Source organism: Cyanistes caeruleus, chromosome Z (genome assembly GCF_971803275.1).
Source record: "Cyanistes caeruleus chromosome Z, bCyaCae1.hap1.1, whole genome shotgun sequence".
In the NCBI taxonomy this organism is placed as follows: domain Eukaryota; kingdom Metazoa; phylum Chordata; class Aves; order Passeriformes; family Paridae; genus Cyanistes; species Cyanistes caeruleus.
The window spans coordinates 37,781,532-37,795,819 of NC_141732.1; positions in this window are offsets into that span (position 1 = coordinate 37,781,532).

A 14,288-nucleotide genomic window follows, 5' to 3' on the forward strand; every position below is an offset into this window, starting at 1 on the left:
AAAATCGGTCTTGAAGGTTTCCACTGGAGCACATGTACGCTCTTTCTAATATGACTTGCAACCGTGGTTAATTTGTTTTGTGAAAAACAGGCACACTGAAAGGCATTCTTCTTAACCTCTGACTTGGCTCTAGAAGAAGTGCAGAAGCCCAGTAACAATGACACGAAGAAGTGGCATTCCCTGTGACTCCAAGACAGTGTTTTTCACTTGATTTTGGCTTACTTAATTTCTTGTTTGCAGAAAGACATTAGGAAAATGTTTCTAAGATTATGCGGGGAATTATTTAATTTTTGCATGACTTCCTCTCTGTTGTGTTGAGGAGTTCTTGTATTTGTTTTGGGTCTTTTGGTTGTTAGTTGTTTGGGTTTTTCCCCCAAAGTTGTATTTCTGCATAGAAAAACCTGACTTTATTCAAGTAATATCAAGGAATCACTAAAACGGAAAATCTCAGGAACATGTATTCATAATAAATTTTAAATAATTATTAGCTTTTTACTAAACTTTTAATATTAAGTAGTTACCAAGAAAAATTCATGCCAGCTATTCAATTTGAAACAGTCTTGCCTGGTAATGGTGGAATGCTATTTGCCACCTGGCAGCTATTCATTGTCTGTGTGAAATGACTGGGTTGTCTAAGCGTGCTTTGTATCATAACTGTTGCCAAATGAGTATGAACTGGCAAATGTAAAAGCAGACTGAGCTCAGGAGCCAAAACCTAAATGATCTGGAATTGGGGAAATGGCAGTAGCAGTGAGAAGAGGAAATCAGGCACGTTACAGATCAAGAGAGAAAACTGCTAAACCATGGCCTGTTTCAGCATGAGAATAAAATAAAGTGCTTTTTCATTTGTTGAAGTATGTTGAAAACTATGTTGAAAACTTTGTAAAAGTAGTAACAATGCCTAAGAATGTTCTGTTTGGAACTTTTCCCTTAAGGTAAGCCACATTTTAAATGAGATTCTTTTACATCCACTTCTTCTCCCAGACACTGACTATTGTGTACAATACAACTTCCTCATGAATTGGCACTTGAAAAACTGCTGTGCAGCAATTGCTTGCACAACAAGCATTATTTTGCATTTATCACTGATATGAATTATTTTTGTCTAGGCCACTTGGATTTAAGTTAGCCAAATATTTTACTCCTTTAGATCATAATACTGATTCTGCTTTTAAACTGCATGAATTATTAGATTAATAATGTCCTAGGCATTAATAAAATACAAAACATTCAGTTGGAAAGATAATCAAAATGCTCATAAGCACTGCATATAGACTACAGTTCAATGTTTGTTAATTATATGATGTAATAATTACAGTATTTTATGTAATGTTAAGTATCAGATTTTTTTATGGAAAATAAACATTCAATGTCAAAATACAGTCATAGCATTTAGTGGTCATTATTTTCCACAACTTACACCAGAATTAACACAGATAAACTGTTCACAAAAATTCATCAATTCTGGCAGAGAATTTCTTCCTTTGTTTATCAGTTGCTATATTGCTGAAATAGAGTTCTCATGAAAACTGGACTGAAATGACTGTAAGTGCCAGCTTTTTTTGAACACCTAGGCTGTCTTAAAAGGTGCTATAAATTCTTGCAGGAAGAAGCAGATCAGAGACTATAACATTAGGACGCCTGCTGGATGTACTTTCCTTCACTGCACATACCTGATTGCATTTAAAAATTAAACAACTCTACACTTAGGTGAGGGAAAACCGATCTGCTGTATATTCTACTGTGTATTTTCTTGAATTCACATGATCTTTTTTCCAGATGGATAAAATATATTTATTGTATTAACCTAGTTCTTGCCCCATCTTGAGCCCATTTTGCAAAGGTGTTTGGTTAGCTATTTCCCAAGGATGAGACTTACTTTCTCTTGGTTTTCAGCCTGTGCTGTCACTAATAGCACTAATACTGCCACTACTGTCATAATGCATTGAAACACAATTAATAATAATAGTAATAGTAACAGTAACAGTAACAATAACATTAATAATAATCATAATAATCATAATAATCATAATCATAATCATAGTAATAAATGATTAATACTACCTTCACCTAGAGTACATTGACATCTCCCATCTTTCAAGGTTTCTGAATTTGGAGTGGGGTTTTAAAAGAGCAATATTTTTTATGTAATCCATATAAATTTACTAATCTCCAGAATCATTGAGTCTAAGTCCCTGTTCCTTGCAGGCCTGTCTAAACCATATGAATAAGAGCATAATGCAGACACTTTTCTAATTATTTGTTGCAAATTAATTAAATTAAAGCAACTTAATCTACTGAAAGAAATTACTTCTATAGTACTGAGGAACAACGAAAGCACTTTGAAATCTTGTTTCAGAAGGTGTGTGGACAGTACATGTAATTATGGACCATGCAGGGAAGGAGATGAGTTTCAGAGCATTGTCAGTATGCTCAGTCATTTCAGCCACCACAAGGTGGTAGCGTTTCTGAACATTATTCATACTGGCTGCCTTCTCTAGTGCTTCCATGCACAGATTTCTATAAAACAGCTGTATCCTGACTTTTAATCACAGAGTGGTTGAGGTTGGAAGGCTCTGGATGTCTTCTGGTCCAATCCCTCAAGTCCATCAGGAGCACCTAGAGCCAGCTACCCAGATGGGCTTTGGCTGTCTCCAAAGAGGGTAACTCAACATCACTCTGAGCAACCTGTGTGAGTGTTTGGTCACCCTCAGATAAAAAAAAACCCTAAACATTTTCCTGATGTTGTTATTGTTAATATTAACATATTAATTTTCAGAGGAACCTCCTGTGTTTCAGTATGTGCCCACTGCCACTTGTTCTGTCGCTGGGCACTACTGATAATATCACAGCTCCACCTTCTGTACACACTGCAGTCAGGTATTTGTACACAGTGAGGTGATTCCCCTTGAGATTTTTCTTCTCCAGATTGAACAGCCCCAGCTTGTTCAGCTTTTCCTTGTAGGAAATAAAGATCCATAAAGATCTTCCTGCTGGTCTGAACTCTCCCCAGTACCCAAAATATCCTCCATGTGCTCACAACTAGATGCAGCATTACAGGTGCATTACTGTGCCGAGGAAAGGGGAAAGAGAATCTCCCTTGTGGCAGGACTCCCCCTAATGCAGCCCAGGACACCATTATTTTCTAATAGTAAGGATAATATTAGAAAGCTCTGGTAAGCCCAGAGAAAAGTCTGGTCACTGATCTGAAGATATATTACAGTAGGCTGTCTGCCCATTACTATCGCCATTGTTTCTCACCCTTTTCCTCCATATTCAATCCTTTTCCAACATTTAGTCTTCAGAAAAAGTTAAAATAGAGAAGAACACAAGGCAACAATTCTGTTCCTGGATTCACAATTAAAAGCCAGTAGTTTATTCATCTGCATATGTGAAGAACAAATTATGTCCCACTTCACCTAAAAGTGTTTATCCTTAATGTTTTCAAAATGCCTTAGAAAAGAAATTACATCTCTTTTCTTTAGAGTTCTGTTCAAAATTCTATTTTGATTTCTGATTTAAGGAACAAAAGTTATGCTATTCCTTTGCAACAAAGATGGAGCTACCCAGTCTGTTTTCTAAGGCATCGGAACTATTTTTGTTACCAGTACAAATGTCTTGATAAACTAGGGAAGCAGTAAGATGCAAAACATATAAGAATGTGTAAGGAATGAAGTAAGGAAGGAATTGTACCTACACAAGAGGAAAATAATTAATCAGCAACTTTGTGAATAGAAAGCTGCACTGGGTAGAGTGATCAAATCCAAGGACATGACTTCCAAAGTCACCACATACAAACTAAGACCATTTATTCTCCAGCAGGCCGCATAAGGCAAGCTCCCACTGAGGTTACCCTGGGTATGAAGCCAGATGATTCGATCTGCACAAAACCTGGTTCTTTCTCCAAGTCAAAGAGCTTCCAGGATAGTGTAGAGCACTGTGAGGAATTCAGCTATGTTTGCATTCTTCCATGAAGATACAACCAAAAATGCTGGCAGGTAATTTTAATTACCTCTAGCAGCAAAGGTGCATACCACCCACCTAATTGAGCGTGGCAGCTGGCTCTGGAAGTGCCAGTCTCTTCCTACTCACACTGAGTGCTCCTCAGTGCCACTTCCTACAAACCTCAGTGCTCTGAGTTGCACCTTCACCAGTACAGACAACAGTGAAGTAAAAGCCCTCAGAAAGGACTTCTTTTGCACCTGGGTCTCCCTTCACTCTCCCCTGGGCCTGCAAAGGCAGAGAATGAATATACTTTTGTGAGCAGCAGAGCCTCCGTCAGTATAGTGAAGTGTTCTCAATGCCCAAACAATGAACCAGACTATACTTCCAAGGCCAGGAGAGCTGGGCATTGTGAAACACTTTCATACACCAGTAGGAACTCTTAGACTGCTGAGGAGGCTGTGAAATAAATGTTGTTCAAAGTTGCTTCAAAAAACTTAATCTCAGATGTGCCCTAAGCTTCTAGCCACTGTATAGGTTGTTATGGAGTTACTTGAGAATGTTTTACTGTACTTCAAAGAAAGCAGTCATCCAGCCATGATCAGCATTCACAGGAAACCACATTTCACATGGCACAGGGATTGGTTTCTTATGTTGTTCTCACAAGCTCTATGTATCAGTGAAATAAATACCAGGTATGTACTTTATTTACCGTTGAATTTCTTTTAAAGTGAAGACATACCAGATGCCTTCTTTTGGTTTCTCCCCACTCTGTGTTTTGTATTTTTGTTCAAAAACAGGAGGAACTTTATCTCAGGACTAAAAGTAATCTCCTTTGTATGCATCAATAATAAGGTCTAGGTGACCTGCCAAAACTCAAGATATGTAAGGTTATTGTGGTAAGAATAGAAACAGATTGCAGAGTCGGGTATTTTTCCATACACTTTCATCTGCTTCACAGTTCAAAGCCTTCAGTCACCTCCTAGTGTTAATCTTTCTTTCTTTCTTTCATGTTTTTTCTTTCTCCTTCAGTACTTTCCATAATGATATCAGACTTCGGCATCTTGTCTTTCTTTTTTTTTTTTTTTGCATTGCTTTTCTTATATCAGCAAACACCCAGTTCAAAACAGTATCAATAACATCTCTTCATTTGTTATTTCAAATTTGATGGCTTTGCTCTTGTTTTGGAGCAAGCCAAGCATTCAATTTTGAAAATTATATTACTTAAGAAACTTATCTTCATAAAGGAATTCTGTCGTGTTCTGTACAAAAGCCTTAAACAAATTACAGTAGTTGAAACTTGCTGTTTAAACCAGAGTCAAATCGCCATTGCAGCAATTAACGCCAAATATTATAATTAGAATTTCTAGTACAGAAAAGCTTTTAAATATATAATTAGAGCAACCCATGTCACAGATGGTTGTGAAGCAACAGTACCTTATTAAATAAGAGGACCCTTAAAGAAATTGAGGGACTGAATATTTCATATGTAGGCCACAATATTTCTAACAATAGGAAGAAAGTCCTATAAAAGACAAAATCCTTCACAATTAACAATTAACAATTTCAACAATATATATAGAGGGCACTAATTTCTCTATTCAAAACCTGGAAGCCTTTTAGGGGCAAGGATACCAGGACTTTTATCTGCTAATAATGTTGAGTCTTTTTTTTGAGGTCTGAAGAAGGAGAGTGATATTTACATGCTTTCACTATACCAGGAGCACAAAAAATCACTTCTGGAAAGAAGTTTGGAAGTAATTTTGTTAATATCTGAATATATGAACAACAGCAGTATTTATGTAAGTGTCTATACATACCACAAGTGATTTGGTCTAGCAGCTTAATGCTGCCTTGTGTTAAGCTTATGCATCAGAAGGACAGAAAGAGATAGCCACAATTTGAATGTAGGAGAACTTTTTGGCAAAGACATGCCTTGTCATTTTTCTCAAGTAACTTCTGAAATGTATACTTCTAAGATTTAGAGCTTGTTCTTGCCACTGGTTACTTTAACCTATACAACACCTCAGTGCTGGTCATGTTCTGCAGTATGTCCTGCTCAGTAGCTGAGTACATTTCCTACCATCAGTGTTCCTACCCAATTTGGTGTCGTACACAGAACAGTCCTGCAGCCTCAAGAGAATCCTTGCATTTGGGCTGATGTGCAGCACCACAAATACATTATTCCACTTTTCCCTGTACATGATTTAGCTTGCACATGAGCCATCACTGCCTATGAATAAATCTGTTCTTTTCAGAGCTGAAAAGCAAGTTAAATATTCAAAATGTTCTCTGGGAAATAAACTCAAAGAGAGAATATTATGCAAAGGAGGGAAGGCATTTAAAGAAAAACCAGCCCTCCCACTTATTTCTCTAGAAGATACTGAAGTAGAGGTTTCATAATATCTAGCCACAGATACCTGGAATCTTGACAGCTAAGCAGCACAGGCACCTGAAAACCTTGTACACCCAGAAACCTGTGAAGTTTTTAACCTGTGGAGATATTAGGCAGAGCAGGAGTTCCAAGCCTCAAGCGGGTAAACAAACCAGCCAGAAAATAGGCTAATGTTGAAAAAATTCAGGGATTACTGGAGGGTTGCATGGCATTCTAATCCCCATTCTATGTGCTGATTTCAAAACATTCTGACGATTTTATGGGGCACTGCTAATTTTATCTGGCATTGCCAGTGTTCCCTCAGGCCTAAAAACAATTGTTATTCTGTTTCCTTTGCTTGGGCTAGATTAACTATAAAATTTTTACACATATCAAAACAGTTTGACTTCTTCCAAAGCTTTCTGCAAGTAGGGTTTTAATTGAAAGAACAGTTACAGAAATCAAACGAGTATTCTGTTACTGTTGGCGTATTATATAGAGTATGCTATTTTAAGTCAAAAGCAACACACATAGAGGTGGTTTCACAAGCTTTAAAGAAAAAATATATCTTAGAAGCAGCAAAATATATTTATGTTGTGAAGAAAAAACCTAAAAGGTTCATTTTCATTTTGTTAAAAAAGAAAAATATACTGTTTTGTAGAGTACCAATAAGGCACATTTTACCACATGCATCATGATTAAACTTTCACAATCAATGGAAGCTGCTTGGAAATATATTAATGTCCCTCACAGACAGCAGAGGGGAATAGGGGATGATCAGATTTCAGTCCAAGTATTCTGACTTGTTGGTACTTAAATATAATGAAATAATACAAATAAAAGATTTTGAAGTTTTAAGATGAGGGATCTTCCTTTTACTGCAGATAGGCTAACCCCAAAGAGACATAAAGGAAGAATTTTCAAAGTAATATTTCTTTACTTTACTAAAGCTTCTATTCAAGAATCATATTTATGCTATCCTTAGAGATCCAACAGATACATCAAAATTTTGAAGCTCCTCACGTCAAAGAGGAAGGTTAACATGAGTTTTAAACTGACCCATGTTTCTTGGAATGCAGACTTAGCACTTCAAAAATTAAAAATTATGGGAGTATTTCAAATCTTGGTGTGTGTTTAAACCTGCATAATTTTTGCTTTAGTGTTTGTTTTAACAACTTTTTTGTTGTTTTTCCTTGAGTTTCATTTTTGCTTGGAGTATTTACCTGAATTTTATCAAATTCAATGGAATTCACCAAAGACTTCTTTCAAAAGCCTTGAAAGAATATATTTTATTTAAACCATGTTAGCATTCTGTATTGTAAATAACTACATACACAGTTATTTTTAAACTAGATCACCCTGAAGTGTGGAATAATAATGCAAAGTGCTTATAAAGTCATTCACAGCCTTCTAAATACCAGAAATCTGATAGCAACATGGCTACTATTACTTTCTTTACTACACAAGTATGCTGTCATTTTCACTTATCCTTCACATAGGGATGAAAAAATTTCCACAAAACATTTTATGAACGCACCACTGTCATCAAGTTTAGAGCATCTTCCAAAATAACTTTTTTTTTTTTTCATTTTCTTTTCTTGACCATTATAAAAATAGCAATTGCCATATGAAGTTTAGGGCCCATTTCATAACAGATACTGATTTTGTCTTGGATATTGTCTGCATCTTAAAGCTTACAGATTTCTGCATATGATGACAGTTGTAGCTCTTGAAATAAAGGTGCTGAAAAAAATGTAGATTATGTTCTAAAACAACCTCTAGCATAGACTGCTTCTTCCTTTAAGACACATAACATCCTACAGTCCTGACTTCACAATTGCAATAATTAGCAGTGCAAAACTTCCTACATGGACAAAAACTACTATTACTTATTTGTACGAAATGATCATATGAAACTCTTGCTCTGTGTAGAAGCTTATTTTCTATATACTTTTTACTTCCTGTTAGTTAGGCATCTACATTGCCACATAGATATGAACAATACCTATGTATTTTATGTAGATTACAGTAAAGGGAATCCTTATCAAAAAATTTAGTGCTTTTACCTCTGGACATAAACAAAAACAAAGCCAAAACTGTAGCATGGATCTACTTACCTGAATAAGAAAATTAAGAAAACAAGAAAACAATAATGAGGAAGACCACCAATATTGATATCAATAAACTAGGAGTCTTGCTACATTGAGCCAAAAATTTTAAATATGTGATATTGACAAGGACACAAAAAAAATGAACAGAGTTATATAATGTTAACTCAAGTACCACTTCCATCACAAAACCCTCTAATTGTTATATAGTTTTCCTTGAAGCCTGAGATATTTTTCAGAAAGAAGAGCAATAAAAGTATGGCAAAGAGGTTAAGGGCTCTCAGAGACAAGAGATACTTATACAGCCTTACAGTGGGGTTTCTGAGAAACATGGTAAGGATGATATGTGGCTTATACTTCTGGGTGTTAAAGACAGTAAATTAACATTTGGAGCTTGCCTGTTGGGAGGAAGAAGGGAAAATAATTTTATTTAGCAATAAGTCTCTATTATCTTCTGCCTTTCAAGACCTTTCAAATGTCTCTTCTACATCTGCAGCAGTATCAACTGACAATACCTTAAAAATATGCTCTGTATAGAAAAATTGTTTAAAAATAACTGAACTCTTCATTGTGGAACCCTTAATAGAGAAGCATGTTAAATGGCTGATCCTTTACCTAGATTGTATTTAGAGATACCTCACACATAATTTTTCCAGTTTTGAAACTTCAGGGAGATGATTCTGGATTTTTTACTAAAAATTACTATGGAAACCTTCTTCAAAATAGTTCACTAACCACTAGATTATGAATATGGTATTTGCAAAGCACACAAATGAAATAGTTTTGTTATTAAATAAACACCATCAAAGATGGAGTAACCAAATTGAGAGTATACTCAAAACTCCTTTAGAAAAGGATTTTTAGCAACTTCCACACACAACCTTTTTCACACTGCTAGGTAAGAGCCCAAAATTAATAAGTCACTAAAGCCCTTCAGAAAAATTGATGCAAACAAATACTTTATTTCTGATGTATATAGGCATAATAAAGACTTCTGAACTTTAATTTCAGGCAAACAAATAGTAAGAAAACTGGAATAACTCTCAAGCCTAATGATATAACTATGGCATGTTCTTTCTTTCCTCTGGCAAGGAACACTGCCTTTCCTTGAGTTCTCACAATGCAAAGAGCCTGTACCCAATGTTTGGAAAGCAATGTAATGCTGAGGGACGGGGCACAAGAAAGGGGACAGGATGTGCAGCACATCATTGACTTCTCTGTCCTTCCTACAGCACCTTTCCCCTTTTTTTATCTTCATTTTTGCTTGCCACCATTGTCAGAATATATCTAAAAAAAAAAATCAGAAAAGAAAGGTGAAAAAAAAAGGAAAAAGTAAAAAAAAAAGGCTAACCCCTCCTCCAGCTCTTGCTGTTTTAACAGGTGAGAGGTCTTTACTGAGCTACTTACAGAAAAGAACACAGGATAGAAGAGACTTATTGCCATGCCTGAGCCTGTGCTGTCTAGGCAGAATGCTGTAGTCACTGCCATCAAAAAGGTGAAACTCTTCTGCAGTTTCTGTTTTTTCTTGCTCCAGCTAGGTAATTGTCTGCTTTGATTATTACACAAGGTAGTCAGGCAAAAATTTTCCTGCCTTGGCATAATGTTGCAATTGCAAAAGCAACTTGTAAGGTGATTTCCCCAGGCTGTTAAGTTTTCAGTTCTCATGATTTGCAGACAGATGGAAATGTAGCAAGATATATTAACAACAAATTATTCCAGAGGGACCATTTTGGCTGGTCATTTTTGTACATCATTCCACAGTCAGCTGACCTTGAGAAATCTTGAAGAATTCCTTTTGCTTCTAGTGGAAAGTAGAGCTCACCCTTATATGAAAGCCATTTTCAATGCTGTGGACACATTAGTACCTGAGCAAACAGTATTACATTGGAGAGAAGACAAAATGGGATTATCTTGACATTTATTAGTATCTCACTGACCACTAACACTCATGCTGCAGGTGGTCTGTTAACACCATTGAGACAAGACTATGAAGTTGCAAATACCCATTAGGCCAATTATTATTAGGTGGTTAAGGGACTAGTGTACAACACAGGCTACTAATGTAGATTTCAGCAAGCCATTTATAAAAAAAATATCCCCTGCACTTAGACATATCCATAAAAATTTTTTTTTCAACACAATTTCTCTTTCTTGGCACAAAATCATTTTTCAACAAGATCATCCATATAGATATAAGAAGTTATTTAACTCCAGCCAGATGAAATTTTTGGCAATAAAGCCCCTTCCAGAAATAAAAGCATAGTTATTTAATCACATAATGCTGACTTTAAAAGTGCCTATACATGCCTTGTGGTTACCATGTTCTTTTTTATTTTATTACCAGTCTAGTGTTTGAAGATTACCTCCTCATTTTTAAGATAACAGACACACCCCAGGCAGTTTAGAAATTAAGAAAATGGCCAATTTGTCTGAAATGTTCATGGCTTAAATCTTATAAACACTGTAAAATGACACATACAAAAGATATTTTCTTAGCATGCTGTAGAGACTGTATCACATAAATGTGAAGTTAATGGTATGAAAATATGTGATTGAGTCACCTTATTTTTTTCCTCAATACTTGTTCCCCATTAGCCAAGCATTAAGAGTTTGATTAAGATTAGCATCAAGGAGTTTATCAGTCAAGATGATTGAATATGATCAATTTCATCTGCAGTTCATATGACAAGTTACCTGAATGAACATAAAAGGGTTTTTTTTTCCAAAAACACTTCTTAGAAAACTGCTAAAGAGATGAGGCTCCACCAGCTTCTTAGAACCTGCAAGAATCAAGTAACAGGTAGGAATATAAATTTGCCTAAATGACCACTAATCACTTGGGATGTCCTCTGCTCCACCCATAGGTTCCTAAGGGTCTAAGCTCAAGGCTGGGCAGCCACATGTACTGGAACTGAGCTGTCCTGCCCTGTGGATGGACATCGTCTTACCATTGTCTCTAGTCCTACCTCTGGCCTCATCTTCTGCCCTGGACTTGATCCATTACCATGCCTTGTCTGGTACTGCTGGCAGCTTCTATATTGAAGCACCCCAGACCCCAGTGTGTTCAGGTGCAGCCAGACTGCCCTCTGGTCATGGGGGGTGCTTTTGTCTCATCGCCTGTTTTGTTTCTCAGGCTGTTGAGTAGCTCTGCTGTTGTCACTTGGTGACACTGACTGTATAATGGAACCACAGAAATAGGAAAAGTGGGTTTTCTCTGTCATCTCTCAAAGTAAACTGCCTTGTGAAGGAGGAAGGGGAAAAAGGGAAGCATAAAGAACATGCCAACCATTGCTTGAAGCAGGCAAAATTCATATATGCCTGAAATGGTTATTAGTTTTGTTATTGATACAACAACACACCAACTCAATCCAGCAAACTTAATACAAGATCACTTTGATTTACAATCACATTGAACGGGATCTACGGAAGATGCTTGGGGAAGGAGTCTCTTGCACCACAAAGCAACTGTGGTTTCAGGATTCAGTAGTGCTGAAATATGCACAGAGAACTACAAGTACCTGTAACTCTTAAGTACTTTAAATTCTTTTCTCCCTCTCCTGCTTTAAGTTGCTTCTTGGGCTTTCAAGAGAGTAATTTTCACTCTTCATTCCCATACCATAGAAAAGGAATATGTGAGACGAAAACCAAAAAAAATGAGTGAAAATTTTTGCTACTGAATTTAAAGAAGTCAGTATTTTAGCATATAGCGTCGTTATACCAGATGGCAAATTATTTCTGAAAATGTTGTTCCATATAGAAGACCTAAGTTCTTAAAATATAGAGACAGTATCAGAAATGGTAGTACAAGTACAGAGAAGTACTTCTAGCAAGAAGAGGTCACAGGAATGAACTGTTACACTAGCTAACATTGATAACACTATCATGTCATAGTCATCAGATAAAATTTCAAATGCAATCAAAGCACAAAACAAAGGGACAGATGTTCCCTGGCATACTTTTTAATTGTGTTGCAAACATGAATGCTCAGAAAGCAGAGGCAAGTTAAAAACTATCTGATGTGTGCCTGAAGGCACAGAAAGCAAACACCCTGTTCTAATCCTTTGAAAGATGAGTACAGCAGCCCTTTCACCCAGAATTTCAGCATGATAATTAAAACACTGAGTACTTCCAACTGGTACTAAATGAAAACACCTTGATCTGAAAGATGCTTATTTAAACAAATTTCTTTTAAATTAAAATTTGTCTCCCTAGCACAAACCCACAAAGCAGAAGCGAAGTAGGCATATAGCTCATATATGATTTCTTAGAGGCAGTTACGTATTGCTGAAGTTTTGCTCATGATTTTCATGCCTTATCTGCTCCATGCTGTTTTGATACAGGTGAACATGCCAGAAAATTTCCCTGACAATCACTGGAGAATTTCTTCTAGACTCTTATGTCATCCTATTCCAAGCCAGCTAGGACTGTATAAAATAATGCTTTTGTTATTTGACATTAAAAGAAAAATTAATTGGGATACTATACTCTGCAGTGGTAATCTACAACAATTTTTAGAACAACAAAATAATGAAGGTGTAGAACTTTCAAAAAGTGTTAAGGTATTTTCAAATCATCCATAACATGAGTCAAGTTAAACTAGTGGTCAACAAAGTATCTGTTTAAAGAATGTGAAAATGATGGCACTTCATACTGGAGAGAAGTTTGTTTCCTTCGCTATTTCAGCTCATGTCCTGTTTTGGGGTTGCCCCATGCTTTCAAATTTTCTTATTTACCTTACACCTGAGATGGCACCAGAATATCCTTTATAAAGGATTTTTACTCAGATTCTACTTTTCATCTGGCTCTTACTTCATCTTTCTGTATGAATGATGACCTAGTCTTTAGAGCCAAGTAAAGTATACATCCCTTTGACAGATCACTGCAGTGTTTTACACCTGATAAGCAAGGCAGGAACTTTGGAATGAGTAAAATCTAAACTACTGGTTTGAGGCTATCAGACTACAATCTATCAGACTACAGTGTGAGATACTTCTATATAATTATTTCATCTCAAATGTATAAACTGCTAGATTTCTCAATTCACATCACTTCTGGATGACAGTGGGACTGAAACCCAACCCTTATCTTTTCAGTACCAAAAGACTCCCTGTTGTGAACTCATTCCATCAGCAGTCCTCAAAGTGGTTCTACGAGTGAGAAAATTTTAATATTTCAGTATGCTTCTTTTGGAGCTTGTGGTTAAATTTTACTGGGGTGCTAGTGCATATGGCTCCAAGTACAAACATGTTTTCAGGAATTCAAGCAAAACCACAAGTTTACCTGTAGAGCCTATTCAAAGCTAAATAAAATTAAAAATAAAATGGGGGGGTGGGGTGGATTTAAATGATCTGTTATATTAATAGTAAAGGTTTCTGTTAATAAAATTTCATCTAACAGAGATATTTCTCTACATCTTTGAAAGGTTGCCACAAGTCTGTAATGTTGACATGCTGTAGTGAATGACTTGATACAAGGCACTTTAGGTAATGTAAGTAATTCAAATAAATGTCCTCACACAACCACAGAATAAACAAGCATTCCAAAATATTAACAAAAATGAATTTTCATTTCTTATGGATTTCAATCCTAAATGCTTTCCTACAATGAAAAACTTCCATAATGTTTGGTCTGTACCACGACAACAATTTAAGACTTTACCTCCTCAGGTCTCTGTAATAATTGTAGTATGACTACACCATTCATTCCCCAAATTCCCATGGAACATTACTAGTCAAGAGCTAGTTTTGTGTGGCTGTTTCAGCATTATGATTTGCTTACTGGCCACTAACACATCCAGTTCTGGTTTGCTTATTACTTGTTTAATTTTCAATTTAATATTTGGACTTTGCTAGACATATATTTCA